General features: G+C 37.2%; 1 long non-coding RNA gene across 2 annotated transcripts; it reads left to right on the top strand.

Moving 5' to 3' along the window:
- The first annotated feature begins 3,389 nt into the window (after window positions 1-3,389).
- Window positions 3,390-6,616, top strand: LOC112025964 (uncharacterized). 2 transcript variants are annotated; one of them, XR_010626860.1, is made up of 5 exons: window positions 3,390-3,789; window positions 5,476-5,701; window positions 5,811-6,131; window positions 6,229-6,329; window positions 6,456-6,616. It is a non-coding gene; the product is annotated as an uncharacterized LOC112025964 (long non-coding RNA). The 2 variants fall into 2 exon arrangements; XR_010626859.1 differs by lacking the exon at window positions 5,811-6,131 and having other exon boundaries at window positions 3,391-3,789.
- The last annotated feature ends 6,993 nt before the right edge of the window (window positions 6,617-13,609 follow it).

Genomic DNA, 13,609 nt, shown 5'->3' with positions numbered 1-13,609 from the left:
AAAAAAATCAATTTATTAAGAGATCTGGGGTGCAAATAATTAAATCATCATTCTTCCAATTATCGAATTATTAAAAAAAAGCACTTTTTTCACTATAAAAAATAAAAAATAAAAAAAATCAATATTGTAATTTTTCATATTATAGATTTAAATAAAATTAAAGAGAAAGTCTATGTATGCTTCTTTATGTCAAAATGGCCAAATACCATCTTTGGTTGAAATATTTAGCAATTTACCACTATTTGCAAAATATTTAAATTGCTAAATATTTAGCAGTATACCACGGTGGCAAAAGTTGATCGGGCATTTCATAAATTCAAAGTCCACGTAAAACTCAAGTTTTAAAAGTTCGAATTCCCTATAATATGGAACTCGTGCCCTTGAAGCTCAAGTTCCTTTGAAAATTTGAACAAGTGCGGTCATTACCTATGCCTCTGTACCTCTCCTTTTCTTTTCCCGTTTCATTGTCTTTACCCGAGCCTCAGTTGAAATCAATCAAACCACACCATCCCTCAGGAGCAAGTATGGTCATTGGAGTAGACAAGTTAAAGACTCATTTAAAGAGCTTGTCTCACAAGTTTTACTTCATGTCTGGCCTTATGCTCGTGAGACACGTTGAAGTGAAGAAGAAAAGTTGAAGGAAAAGAAGAAAAGAAATAGACTAAAGAAAAGGAAACTATTCGGACACTTTGGTAAGGAGAAGTTTTATGATAAATTTACGACGTTGCCATGTTAAAAATCAAGCACTGTCTCTTTCTAGAAATTTTTAGTGTTTTTCTCTTAATCTCTCTCTCTCGTAGAATTCTCTAGAGCTACCCTACATAATTTATTCTCAACCACAAATTTACAAGATGTCTAAAAGGTAGGTAAAAGACATTATTTTACTACCAATAAAAGATGAAGCTCAAGTCGGTTTCTTAACTGACACACATCTAGTATATATAGATAGGATGAGGCTCATGCTGTGTGACTTGTGAAGTGAAGTGCAGTGTTTTAAAAGCACCAATTCTGACACTTTGTTTGGAAATGATTAATGTAAATTGAGTGATTGATTTTCTTTGGGGCCCTCATTTTTGTGTCCTTCCAAAAATGCCGGAATGCCGGATGAGGAGGGATAGCTGAAATGATTGTGGATTGATTTTAAAATAAAGCGATTGAATTTACTGAAATACCCTTAACCTTTTTAGAAACAAATTTCAAATTTCAAACACTACTTTATATAGGAAATTCAAATAAGGACATAAATGTAAAAATACACATACATCCTTTCCCTTTCCTTTATAAACCAAACAAATTTTATATAAGAAATTCTTTCCTTTCTTTTCTATATCCAAACACATCTAAGGAAACTTCCCTTCCCTTTCTTTTTCTTTCCCTTCCCCCGCTCTTTTCCTTTCTCTTCCTTTCCCCTAATTACAACCAAACAAACTGTAAAAGTTATAGTGTGTAGGTGTCTAGAAGTAAGGTGTTAGGTGTGTGCAAGTGTATTTGGTGAGTGAGTGTAATAAATAAAAAGCTAGCGTGTGAATTGTAAGAAACTATGCCATGTGTGCATTGGTGTAATAGTGGTGCTTGTAAAGTGTTGTAATTCAAAGAGTCCAGTTTCAATAAAAGTTCTTTGTTCAGTAAATATTGTGCCAATAAACTTAGCAAATATAAAAACAAGTGAAAATGCACTAAGTGCTCCAAAATTAAAGGATTAAATTGCAACAATAATTAATGAATTAGATTTTGGATTAAAATTTATAGTTTTGAATAATTGTGTTTTAAAATTTTAAACTTTAGAGTTGAGAAAAAATAATTTGGAGTTAGATAATACGGTACTGTTTAAACTTAAAACTTAAATATATGGTTATGTTTAAACATAAACATATGGTTATGTTTGTCACCAACTTTTCCAAAAATCACGAGAATCAAGAAGGTTGATCCTGAATTGATACATGTTGTTACTCCTCCACTCACAGCTCTATATCTTGTTATGCAGTACTCTATGCTCAAAATCCAGGGAACTGTCCCATATTTTTTTGGACAACCTGTATCGTAATATGCGTGGCCTCTTTTCTAATAGAAGTTACTTGCAATTTTAGAATTGGATATGTAGAGGGTCGAAGTATGATACTGACAAACAATAATAAAGAAGGAGTTTACAAATAAATTTATTTAGTATAGAAGAACAAAATAATAAAGTAGACAAAAATGAAACTTACATAATGTATTTTAAAAGGGCATAATCCATAACTCTTGTTCATGTAAGTTGCGCAAGAGATTAGACCAGTTGCCAATATGTATTGGCAAGTAAAATACTATTTCGTATTTGTATGAATTTTGGATCTATTTTGTGCTTAGATTTTTGGGCACAAAAAGGAATCCATAAAGTACCATTGCACTCATAATGGAGACAAATGAAAATAGTAACAACCTTTTCTTTCCAAGTCTTAGTATCGCAAGAACACCAAATATTTTGCCAATAAAGTTAGTAAATATAAAAACAAGTGAAAATACACTGAGCACTCCAAAATTAAAGAATTAAATTGCAGCAGTAATTAATGAATTAGATTCTGGATTAGAATTTTACAGTTTTGAATAAATTTGTTTTATATTATATTAAAAAAATTTAAGTGTTAGAGTTGAGGAAAAAGATTTTCGAGTTAGATGATTCCATGTTGGTTAAACATAAACATAAACATATGGTTATGGTACTTGAGTTTTATAAATTCAAGTAACACATTACAAGGAACTCGAGTTTCACGTGGCATTTTTTAGTTAAAATTATCTAAGTTAGCAAGGGCCACTGTGACAATATTTTGGCCAAGGATTGTACTTGGCTGTTTTGGCTTGCACATTTGTAAATTGTGAGAGCACTAGCATTAATTAGACATGGCAAAACGGGTCAGAATTTTCTGACCCAACCTGACTTCGATTTTTTTTACCCGAAAAATAAACGGGTTGACCCGTGACTTCGATTTTTTTTTTTTTTACCCGAAACAAAAACGGGTTGACCCGTGACCCAACCCGGATAACCCATGACCCGACTCGTTTAAAAAAATTTGCTGAAAATTTTTTTTAAACTATGTCCTAATACTTAGTGCATAAAGCACAAAGCACCAGAACGGCAGAGCCAAACCAATAGGCAATAGTCAATAAATTATTAAATTACAAGAAGACAAAACAATAGCTTTTTACATGCAATTTGCCTATTTGATTTTGAGGGCTTCACAAATCACAAAACCAATAAAGCTTTAGCTCTGCCTCCACAGACCACAGAGACATGACATGAGAAGACTTAGACAACACAACCATTAATAAAAAGAAAAAAATCTAATTCAATTGACTAGCTTAGCTGGAGTCCAAAGCCAAAATTGTGATTCACAAACATGAAAGAGTGAAACAAAAACGTGACAACTGACAACACAACACAACCACATCCACGGACCACAAGGGTTAAGGGCCAAAGCGGTAAAGCCTCCTCTGCCCTTTTTTCTTTTCACACTTCCACACTTGCGCCTCTCTACCTCTACACTTTTAGCTTTTCTCCGCCTCTGCTCTCTACTCTTTTCTCTCTGTGACTATGCCTCTACTCTTTTTTTTTTTTTCTTAATCTTCTCTTCTTAGTTCTTTCAATCCTTAAATCTTCAGATCAATCTTCCTCCAGATGCTCCACACTCCACTGCTCTGCTTTCTCACTTCTCTATCTCTTGCCACCCACAAGCCACACAGCACAACCTAGATCTTGCCACCTACTGACACATTTAAGAGAAGCACAACCACAAATCATCAACTATGGTGAAGGTAAGTTAAATCATTTTCATCATTCTCTTAAATCCCTAAATGTTTTTAGTATTTGGATTGATTTTTTAATATCATGATTTTGCAATAGTAATATAATATACTGCTTTGTTAACATTATATTTAATTGTTTGTGTGTTTGACATTTGGATGAATGTCTTATGTAGTTATGTTCACAGTTTCTTTAGATGTTTTAAGTAGACTAGAATTTTAATTATATATTTTGCTTTGAAAATTAGAGTACAGCGGCTTCTCCAACTGTAAATTTGGAAAGTGATAATGATGCTGTAATTATGGATACTTCTACTGGTCCTTCACCATCTTTAAGAGTTAATTCAAGATCAAAGTTTAAGACACCAAAAAGAGTTTCAAGGAAAAAAAAAAAAAAGGAAAAACAACACATTTCTTTAGTTTGGATTGAATTTGTGAAATTTCCTATTTATGAAAAAGGGTTAAGTAAGGCTACCTGTCAATGGTGTGGGAAATATTTTTTGGCAAATAGTCATCATGGAACATCAAACTTGCTTCGCCATCTTCACAAATGCTTAAATTGAAACGAAGTAAAAGAAAATGGTGAAGAAGAGGGTAGAGTGTTACAAAACAAGATAACTCAAGAAGAGTTTCGTGAGATGTTAGCGGAGGCTATTATCAAACATAATTTACCATTTAGCTTTGTTGAGTATGAGGGTATTAGAAAAGTTTCCAACTATCTAAATTTAGATGTTAAAACATATTTCTAGGAATACTTCAAAAGTTGATGTTCTAAAACTTTACAAGAAAGAGAAGGATGACCTTAAAAATAAGTTGAAATCAATTCCTAGTAGAATATATTTGACTTCGAATTTATGGACCTCTGTTTCAAGTGAGAGATATATTTGTCTTACGGCGCATTATGTGGATGAGAATTAGGAATTGAAAAACATTATCTTAAATTTTTGTCATATGCCACCTCCACACACGGGAACTCTTTTATTGGAGAAAATTTTAAGTTTCTTGGAAGAATGGGGTATTGAGAAGAAAATATTTTTCATTACTTTAGATAATGCATCTAATTATGATCATTGCCAAGATTTCATAAAGAAAAAACTTAATGAGGGGGGTTTATTGTTATGTGATGGTATTTTTTTTCCATGTGCGTTGTGGTGCTCATATATTGAATCTTATTGTTCAAGAAGGATTGAAAGTAATAGATGACTCGGTGATTAAGATCCGAGAAACTATGAAATATTTTAAAGGATCAGAGAGTAGAATGTGCAGATTTGATGAATGTGCCAAGATAGTTGATATGAAGAGAACAAATGGTTTACGTTTAGATGTGTGTATAAGATGGAATGCAACATATGACATGATTGATAATGCTATGAGATATTGTTCTGTGTTGAACCGTTTAGCAGAGGAAGATGCTAATTTCAAGCATTGTCCATCAAGGGATGAATGGAATAGAGTTGAAAGGATAACTCGGTTTTTGAAACCTTTCAATGACATTACAACTCTATTTTCTAGAACTGATTACCCTACAGCAAATCTATATTTTCAAGGAGTGTCTCGAATTGAATTGCTCTTACTTGAAGAAATGGAGAGCCAAGATTCATTTATTAGTAATATGGCAGAACAAATGAAAGTTAAATTTGACAAATATTGGGATTGTTATAGTGTGGTGCTAACTTGTGCCATTGTTCTTGATCCAAGGTATAAGTTTGATTATGTGGACTATATTTTCAAGAAAATAGAGCCAATTGAGCACATTGCTAAAATGAAGGTAGAGAGCACTGAGACTACATTGTATAAGCTTTTTTCAGAATATGAATGCCCCAAGCCTATGGCCACTACAAATGTTTCATCTTGTCTTGGAAGTTCTAGTCATACTAGTGATGCTGTAGATGATCCTGATGATGATGAAGATAAGGAAGATGATGTAAGTAAATTGCATTTTATTTGGTATATGTTGTGCTATGTTTTTTTAATAATAAAGATTGTAATGTTGTGTGGTATTATTTTTCTTTGCAATTTTTTTTAATGATTAGGAATTTGATCATTATGAAAGTGGTCGTGGTACCAAAACAAAAAAAAAAAATCTTAGTTGGACTTGTATTTAGAAGAGCCTAGACTTGACAAAAAGCAAAATTCAAAGTTGGAAGTTCTCTCTTGGTGGAAAGAGCATTACAATCGGTTTTCAGAGCTCTCTTTAATGGCACGAGATCTCATGAGCATTCCGATAATCACTGTTGCTTCTGAATCAAGTTTTAGCACTGGGAAAAAAATTCTTACTCCGTATCGATCACGTCTTTTACTTGAGAATGTGGAAGCTATGTTATGTACTAAAAATTAGCTATATGGATTTGAAAGTAATTTAATTTTTTTATAGTCATAATTATACAATTTTAATTCTTTATTGATTTGCTTTCATGGTACATTAAGTTATATTAAAATATTGTATTGTAGATGAAGATGCTGATGAAATTGGCCAACTTGAGCTACAATTTGCAAGTATGAATATTTGCAATGCTAACTCTGCTACCAACGTTGAGTAGATTGAGATTGAGGTATAATTCTAATAAAATATTTACTTATTCTTCTTTACTTAATATGTTATGTTTATTTTTAAATCTTTTTTTGTTTAATTTATCTTTCTAAGTAATCTAACTTTACTATCATTTTAAATGCAACAGGAACATGTGCACTTAAGAAGACTGATAACTTGCTACTTTGCTAGCTTACTTGTTTTGTTTGTTTTAAGATCTATCTCCTTTTGAAGTTGTAAACTTGTAATTATATACATTTTGACAGTGAACTATTAACATTGAAGACCGATAACTTGCTACTTTGCTGACTTACTTGTTTTGTTTGTTTTAAGATCTATCTCTTTTTGAAGTTGTAAACTTATAATTATATGCATTTTGACAGTAAACCATTAACATTGAAAACTTTTTTCATCATGAATTTATGACTATAAATAATTTTTGTCATGCTCAAAAGTCAAAACTGTCAAAATTGGAAGGATATTAACAAGTGGCATTAAATGCAATTCATTTGCTTAACTGATTTTATTTATTCTCTCTAAACACATTGTCATTGATTTGTTTTTGTAATTGAAAAAAAAAAATTGTTTGAAAAATACGGGTCAACCCAACTCGATCCACAACCTGATTGACCCGCAACCCGATTGACCCGTTTAAAAATGACTCGTTTTGACCCGTGACCAGTTTGACCCGCAAACCCGATTGACCTGACCCGACCATTTTGCCACGTTTATCATTAGTGAAGCTAAATAATTATATGCTATTATAGCTTCACCAAAAAACAAAAAGTGCACTACAATAGTGAAGGTATATCTAAATATTTTACCTTCAGAACCATAGTAGGCAACTACTTTTGGCTGCATACGAGCATTCACAGTAAGAAAGTTATAAAATAGAGCTTTTAGCAACTTAAGAAAAAGTTTTATCTATTTTAATAACTTACTTTACAAAACATCCAACATCAAAGACTCTATTTTAACATTCATCTCATTAAAATAATATAAACATCTTATTAAAATTAAATAAAACTTCCCCCACAAAAATTCACAGCAACCAACCACCACCACCGTGACAGCCATAACCCACCTCAAAACCAAAAACCCAAAACAAAACCACTGCCACAACGACAATGACAACATCATGATCAACAACCCACCACCAAAAAAAAAAAAAAAAAACCATTAAAACTGGCACTACCGATACAAACACCAAAATCTAATAAAAACACCGATGCAAACACCAAATAAGACCACTAAAACCCACCAAAATCCACCATTAAAACCAGCACCACCGATACAAACACCAATACAAACACCAAACACGAACACCAAATCAAACCACCAAAATCCACCATTAAAACCGGCACCACCGATACAAACACAACAAAAACCCACTAGCACTGAGACCCACCAAATCAGATCCACATCACTACAAAATCAAACCCACAATCAAGCCCAATTGGGCCATTAGAGCAAAGCCAATCCAAACCCACAAATCTGAGCATGGCAACAGCTCACACCTTAACACAGCAAATCAAATATGATTCGTCGATGGAGTTGGGCGAAACGGAGGAGCTAGGCGAAGGGAGAAGGGGCTAGGCAGATGAAGGGCTAGGCAAAGGAGAAAGATTGCTAGGCAGAGGGAGGTCTGGGCGATGATGGCATCGGCTTGGCTGCGTAAGGGAGAGGCAGTGAGATAAGAGGCAGAAATAGAGAGAGGTTGGGCATGTGGGAGTTGAGTTGTTTCTACCGTTCTGCGTGAGAGAGAATGAGATGAGATTGGATAGAAAATTTAAGTCTTCGTTCACGCGTGTGGGAGAGGTTGGGCGTGTAGGTTAATAAAATATTATTTGTTGTAAATAACTCCTACCAAAATCCACCATTAAAACCAGCACCACTGTTACAAACACCAAACATCAAGACAAATACCGATACAAACACTGATGCAAACATCAATACAAACACCAATACAAACACCAAATTTGAATACCAAATCAAACCAATAAAACCCACCAAAATCCTCCATTAAAACCGACACCACTGATACAAACACAACCAAAACCCACTAGCACTGAGACCCACCAAATTAGACCCACATTACTGCAAAATCAAACCCACAACCGAGCCTTTGGAGCACGGCCAATCCAAACCCACGAATCTGAGTATAGCAACACCTCACACCTTAACACAGCAAATCAAATATGATTCATAGATGGTGTTAGGCGAAACGGAGGAGCTAGGCAAAAGGAGAGGGGGAATATTATTTGTTGTAAATAACTCCCACCAAAATCCACCATTAAAACCAGCACCACCGTTACAAACACCAAACATCGAGACAAACACCGATACAAACACTGATGCAAACATCAATACAAACACCAATACAAACACCAAATTTGAACACCAAATCAAACCAATAAAACCCACAAAAATCCTCCATTAAAACCGACACCACCGATGCAAACACAACTAAAACCCACTAGCACTGAGACCCACCAAATTAGACCCACATTACTGCAAAATCAAACCCACAACCGAGCCTTCGGAGCACGGCCAATCCAAACCCACGAATCTGAGCATAGCAATACCTCACATAACACAACAAATCATATATGATTCATAAATGGTGTTAGGCGAAACAGAGGAGCTAGGCAAAAAGAGAGGGGGCTAGGCGGAGGTAGGCCTGAGCGATGGTGGCATTGGCTTGGCTACGTGAGGGAGAGGCAATGAGATAAGAGGCAAAAACAAAGAGAGGTTAGGCGTGTGGAAGCTACGTTATTTCCGCTGTTCTGCATGAGAGAGAATGAGATGAGACAAGGTAGAAAGTTTGGGTCTTCGTTCACGCGTGTGTAAGAGGTTGGGGGTGTGGGTTAATAAAATATTATTTGTTGTAAATAACTCCCACCAAAATCCACCATTAAAACCATCACCACCAATACAAACACCAATACAAACACCAAATACGAACACCAAATCAAACCATTAAAACCCACCAAAATCTATCATTAAAATCAACACCACCGATACAAACACAACCAAAACCCACTAGCACTGAGAGCTACCAAATCAGACCCATATCACTGCAAAATCAAACCCACAATCGAGCCTAATCGAGCCATCGGAGCACGACCAATCCAAACCCATGAATCTGAGCATACCAACACCTCACACCTTAACACAGTAAATCAAAGATGATTCGTCGATGGTGTTTGGCGAAACGGAGGAACTAGGCGAAGGGAGAAGGGGCTAGGCAGAGGGAGGGTTAGGCGAAGGAGAGAGATTGCTAGGCGAATGAAGGTCTGGGCAATGGTGGCATCGGCCTAGCTGCGTGAGGGAGAGGTAGTTAGATAGAAGGTAAAAATAGGGAGAGGTTGGGCATGTGGGAGCTACGTTGTTTCTGCCGTTCTGTGTGAAAGAGAATGAGATAAGATAAGGTAGAAATTTTGGGTCTTCGTTCACGCGTATGGGAGAGGTTAGGCATGTTGGTTAATAAAATATAATTTGTTGTAAATAACTCCCGCCAAAATCCACCATTAAAACCATCACCACTGATACAAACACCAATACAAACACCAAATACGAACACCAAATCAAACCATTAAAACCCACCAAAATCTATCATTAAAATCAACACCACCGATACAAACACAACCAAAACCCACTAGCACTGAGAGCTACCAAATCAGACCCATATCACTGCAAAATCAAACCCACAATCGAGCCTAATCGAGCCATCGGAGCACGACCAATCCAAACCCATGAATCTGAGCATACCAACACCTCACACCTTAACACAGTAAATCAAAGATGATTCGTCGATGGTGTTTGGCGAAACGGAGGAACTAGGCGAAGGGAGAAGGGGCTAGGCAGAGGGAGGGTTAGGCGAAGGAGAGAGATTGCTAGGCGAATGAAGGTCTGGGCAATGGTGGCATCGGCCTAGCTGCGTGAGGGAGAGGTAGTTAGATAGAAGGTAAAAATAGGGAGAGGTTGGGCATGTGGGAGCTACGTTGTTTCTGCCGTTCTGTGTGAAAGAGAATGAGATAAGATAAGGTAGAAATTTTGGGTCTTCGTTCACGCGTATGGGAGAGGTTAGGCATGTTGGTTAATAAAATATAATTTGTTGTAAATAACTCCCGCCAAAATCCACCATTAAAACCATCACCACTGATACAAACACCAATACAAACACCAAATACGAACACCAAATCAAACCATTAAAACCCACCAAAATCTATCATTAAAATCAACACCACCGATACAAACACAACCAAAACCCACTAGCACTGAGACCCACCAAATCAGACCCACATCACTGCAAAATCAAACCCATAATTGAGCCTTCGAAGCACGGCCAATCCAAACCCACAAATCTGGGCATGGCAACATCTCACACCTTAACACAACAAATCAAATATGATTCGTCAATGGTGTTAGGCAAAACGGAGGAGCTGGGTGAAGGGAGAGGGGACTAGGCAGAGGGAGGGCTAGGCGAAGGAGAGCAATTACTAGAAGAAGGGATGTCTGGGCGATGGTGGCATCAGCTTGGCCGCGTGAGGGAGAGGCATTGAGATAAGAGGCAAAAACAGAGAGAGGTTGGGCGTGTGGGAGCTGCGTTGTTTCTGCCATTCTACGTGAAAGAGAATGAGATGAGATAGGGTAGAAAGTTTGGGTCTTCGTTCACGTGTGTGGGAGAGGTTAGGCGTGTGGGTTAATAAAATATTATTTGTTGTAAATAACTCCCACTAAAATCCACCATTACAACCATTACCTTCGATACAAACACCAAATCAAACCATTAAAACTCACCAAAATCCACCATTAAAACCGGCACCACCGATACAAAATAACCAAAACCCACTAGCACTGAAACCCATTGAATCAGACCTATATCACCGTAAAATCAAACCCATAATCGAGCCTAATCGAGCCATCAGAGCACAGCCAATCCAAACCCATGAATCTGAGCATGGCAACACCTCACACCTTAACACAGCAAATCAAATATGATTCGTCAATGGTGTTAGGCGAAACAGAGGAGCTGGGCGAAGGGAGAAGGGGCTATGCAGAGGGAGGGTTGGGCGAAGGAGAGAGATTGGTAGGCGAATGAAGGTCTGGACGATGGTGGCATTGGCCTAGCTGCGTGAGGGAGAGGCAGGGAGATAAGAAGCAGAAACAATGAGAGGTTGGGCATGTGGGAGCTGCGTTATTTCTACCTTTCTGTGTGAGAGAGAATGAGATGTGACAGGGTAGAAAGTTTGGGTCTTCGTTCACGCGTGTGGAGAGGTTAGGCGTGTGGGTTAATAAAATCTTATTTGTTGTAAATAACTCCCACCAAAATCCACCGTTAAAACCAACACCACCGATGCAAACACCAAATACCGATACGAACACCAATACAACACCAATACAAACACCAAATACGAACATCAAATCAAACCATTAAAACCCACCAAAATCCACCATTAAACCGGCATCACTGATACAAACACAACCAAAACCCACTAGCACTGAGACCCACCAAATCAGACCCACGTCACCGCAAAAATCAAACCCATAATCGAGCCTAATTGAGCCATTGAAGCGCGGCCAATCCAAACCCACGAATCCGAGCATGGCACAACCTCACACCTTAACATAGCAAATCAAATATGATTCGTCGATGGTGTTGAGCAAAACGGAGGAGCTGGGCAAAGGGAGAAGGGGTTAGGCAGAGGGACGGTTGGGCGAAGGAGAGAGATTGCTGGGCGGAGGGAGGTCTGGGTGATGGTGGCATCGACTTGGCTGCATGAGGGAGAGGCAATGAGATAAAAGGCGGAAACAGAGAGAGGTTGGGCATGTGGGAGCTGCGTTGTTTCTTCCGTTCTGTGTGAAAGAGAATGAGATGAGATAGAGTAGAAAGTTTGGGTCTTCGTTCACGCATGTGCGAGAGGTTGGGCGTGTGGGTTAGTAAAATATTATTTGTTGTAAATAACTCCCACCAAAATCCACCATTAAAACAAGCACTACTAATAGTCTAATACATTGTAAGCTTAACGCTATGACTTTTTTACTAACTACGCACCGACCTTGGGACCGGTCCTTCACTCCTTAAGGCTTAAGGCGAAGTGTTTGTATTAAAAAATAAATCATTTGCATTCCTTAAGGCTTAAGGGCGAAGAGTTTCTATCTTTTTTAATCAAAATTTCATTTTCACTTCTTTTTTGATCAACATTTTCACTTCTTAATGCTCAAGAAGGTCGAAGAGTTTGTATTAAAAAAAAAAAGCATTTTCATGCCTCAAGGCTTAAGGGCGAAGAGCTTGGATATATGTGTATCAGAACTAACCAAGTTCCGAGCCCAAACCTTTCTCTCTTTCTATAACCTGTGTATTTTCTCATGAATCCTGTCTCTATGAAAGCGCCTTCTGATCAGCCCTTGCTAAAAAGAGTTAAGCATAATCTAGTGCTGAATATCACTATGGCTAGTCCCAACGCACGTTCTGTTAATAGTAATACCCTAACCCAGGTCAGGTGAGCTGGGGTCGGAGGTTCTGGTTGTTTATTGGTTTGGTAAGCTCTCTGTGTGCTTTAAGCATATTTACCGAAAGTCAATTCTATGCTTACACAATTGGAATTCATGGCACTTATGCTCACCTCATCTACTATTTTTTTGGGGTGACCCTCTCCGCAGCCATACAAGTTTTGCTCATACACCCTGGCTGGTGCACTGCTTTTCTTGAAAATTATAAAGGGTGTTTCATTCTCAAATCGTGTGGGGGCTATTTAGTTATGTTTACAATCTGCTTTCTCAGTTCTGGAACAGGGCTTCAATATTTAGGCCTTTCTTCTGATGGAACAGCACCGAACCCGGCTGTGGCTGTGGCCCCATATAGATCACAAGCCTTTTCTGAAATTGCAGGGTTACTAGCCTCTGCACTTCTTACAGTCAATGCACTCTCTATAATCATCTTGCTTAGGCCTGCCAAATACAACACAATCTTTGAAGTTGCCGCAACATTGACTTTGGAATCAGCCATGGCGTTGCTGTACATGTACCCCTATGTTACAGTTGCTGCAGCAGTATTTATCATGGCAGTGACTATCTTGAAAAATTTCCTCTGCTGTAATCACCAGAAGTAACCTATGCATGAGAAGTGTGTTTTTTTTTTTAAGTAAATTTTATGGTAATTGTGTATACTCTTTTAAATTTATCTATTTCTTTGAAATTTGGCAAATACCGATGCCTTAGCCAAGAGAGATCGATCTTTCTTGTAAGATCTCAACTTATTTATCAAAGAATGTTGGTTTTTTTTTTTTTTTTTTTTTA

The sequence above is a fragment of the Quercus suber genome, unplaced genomic scaffold (genome assembly GCF_002906115.3).
Source record: "Quercus suber isolate HL8 unplaced genomic scaffold, Cork oak 2.0 scaffold_891, whole genome shotgun sequence".
In the NCBI taxonomy this organism is placed as follows: Eukaryota; Viridiplantae; Streptophyta; class Magnoliopsida; order Fagales; family Fagaceae; genus Quercus; species Quercus suber.
This window is presented reverse-complemented; position numbering and strand designations above follow the sequence as displayed.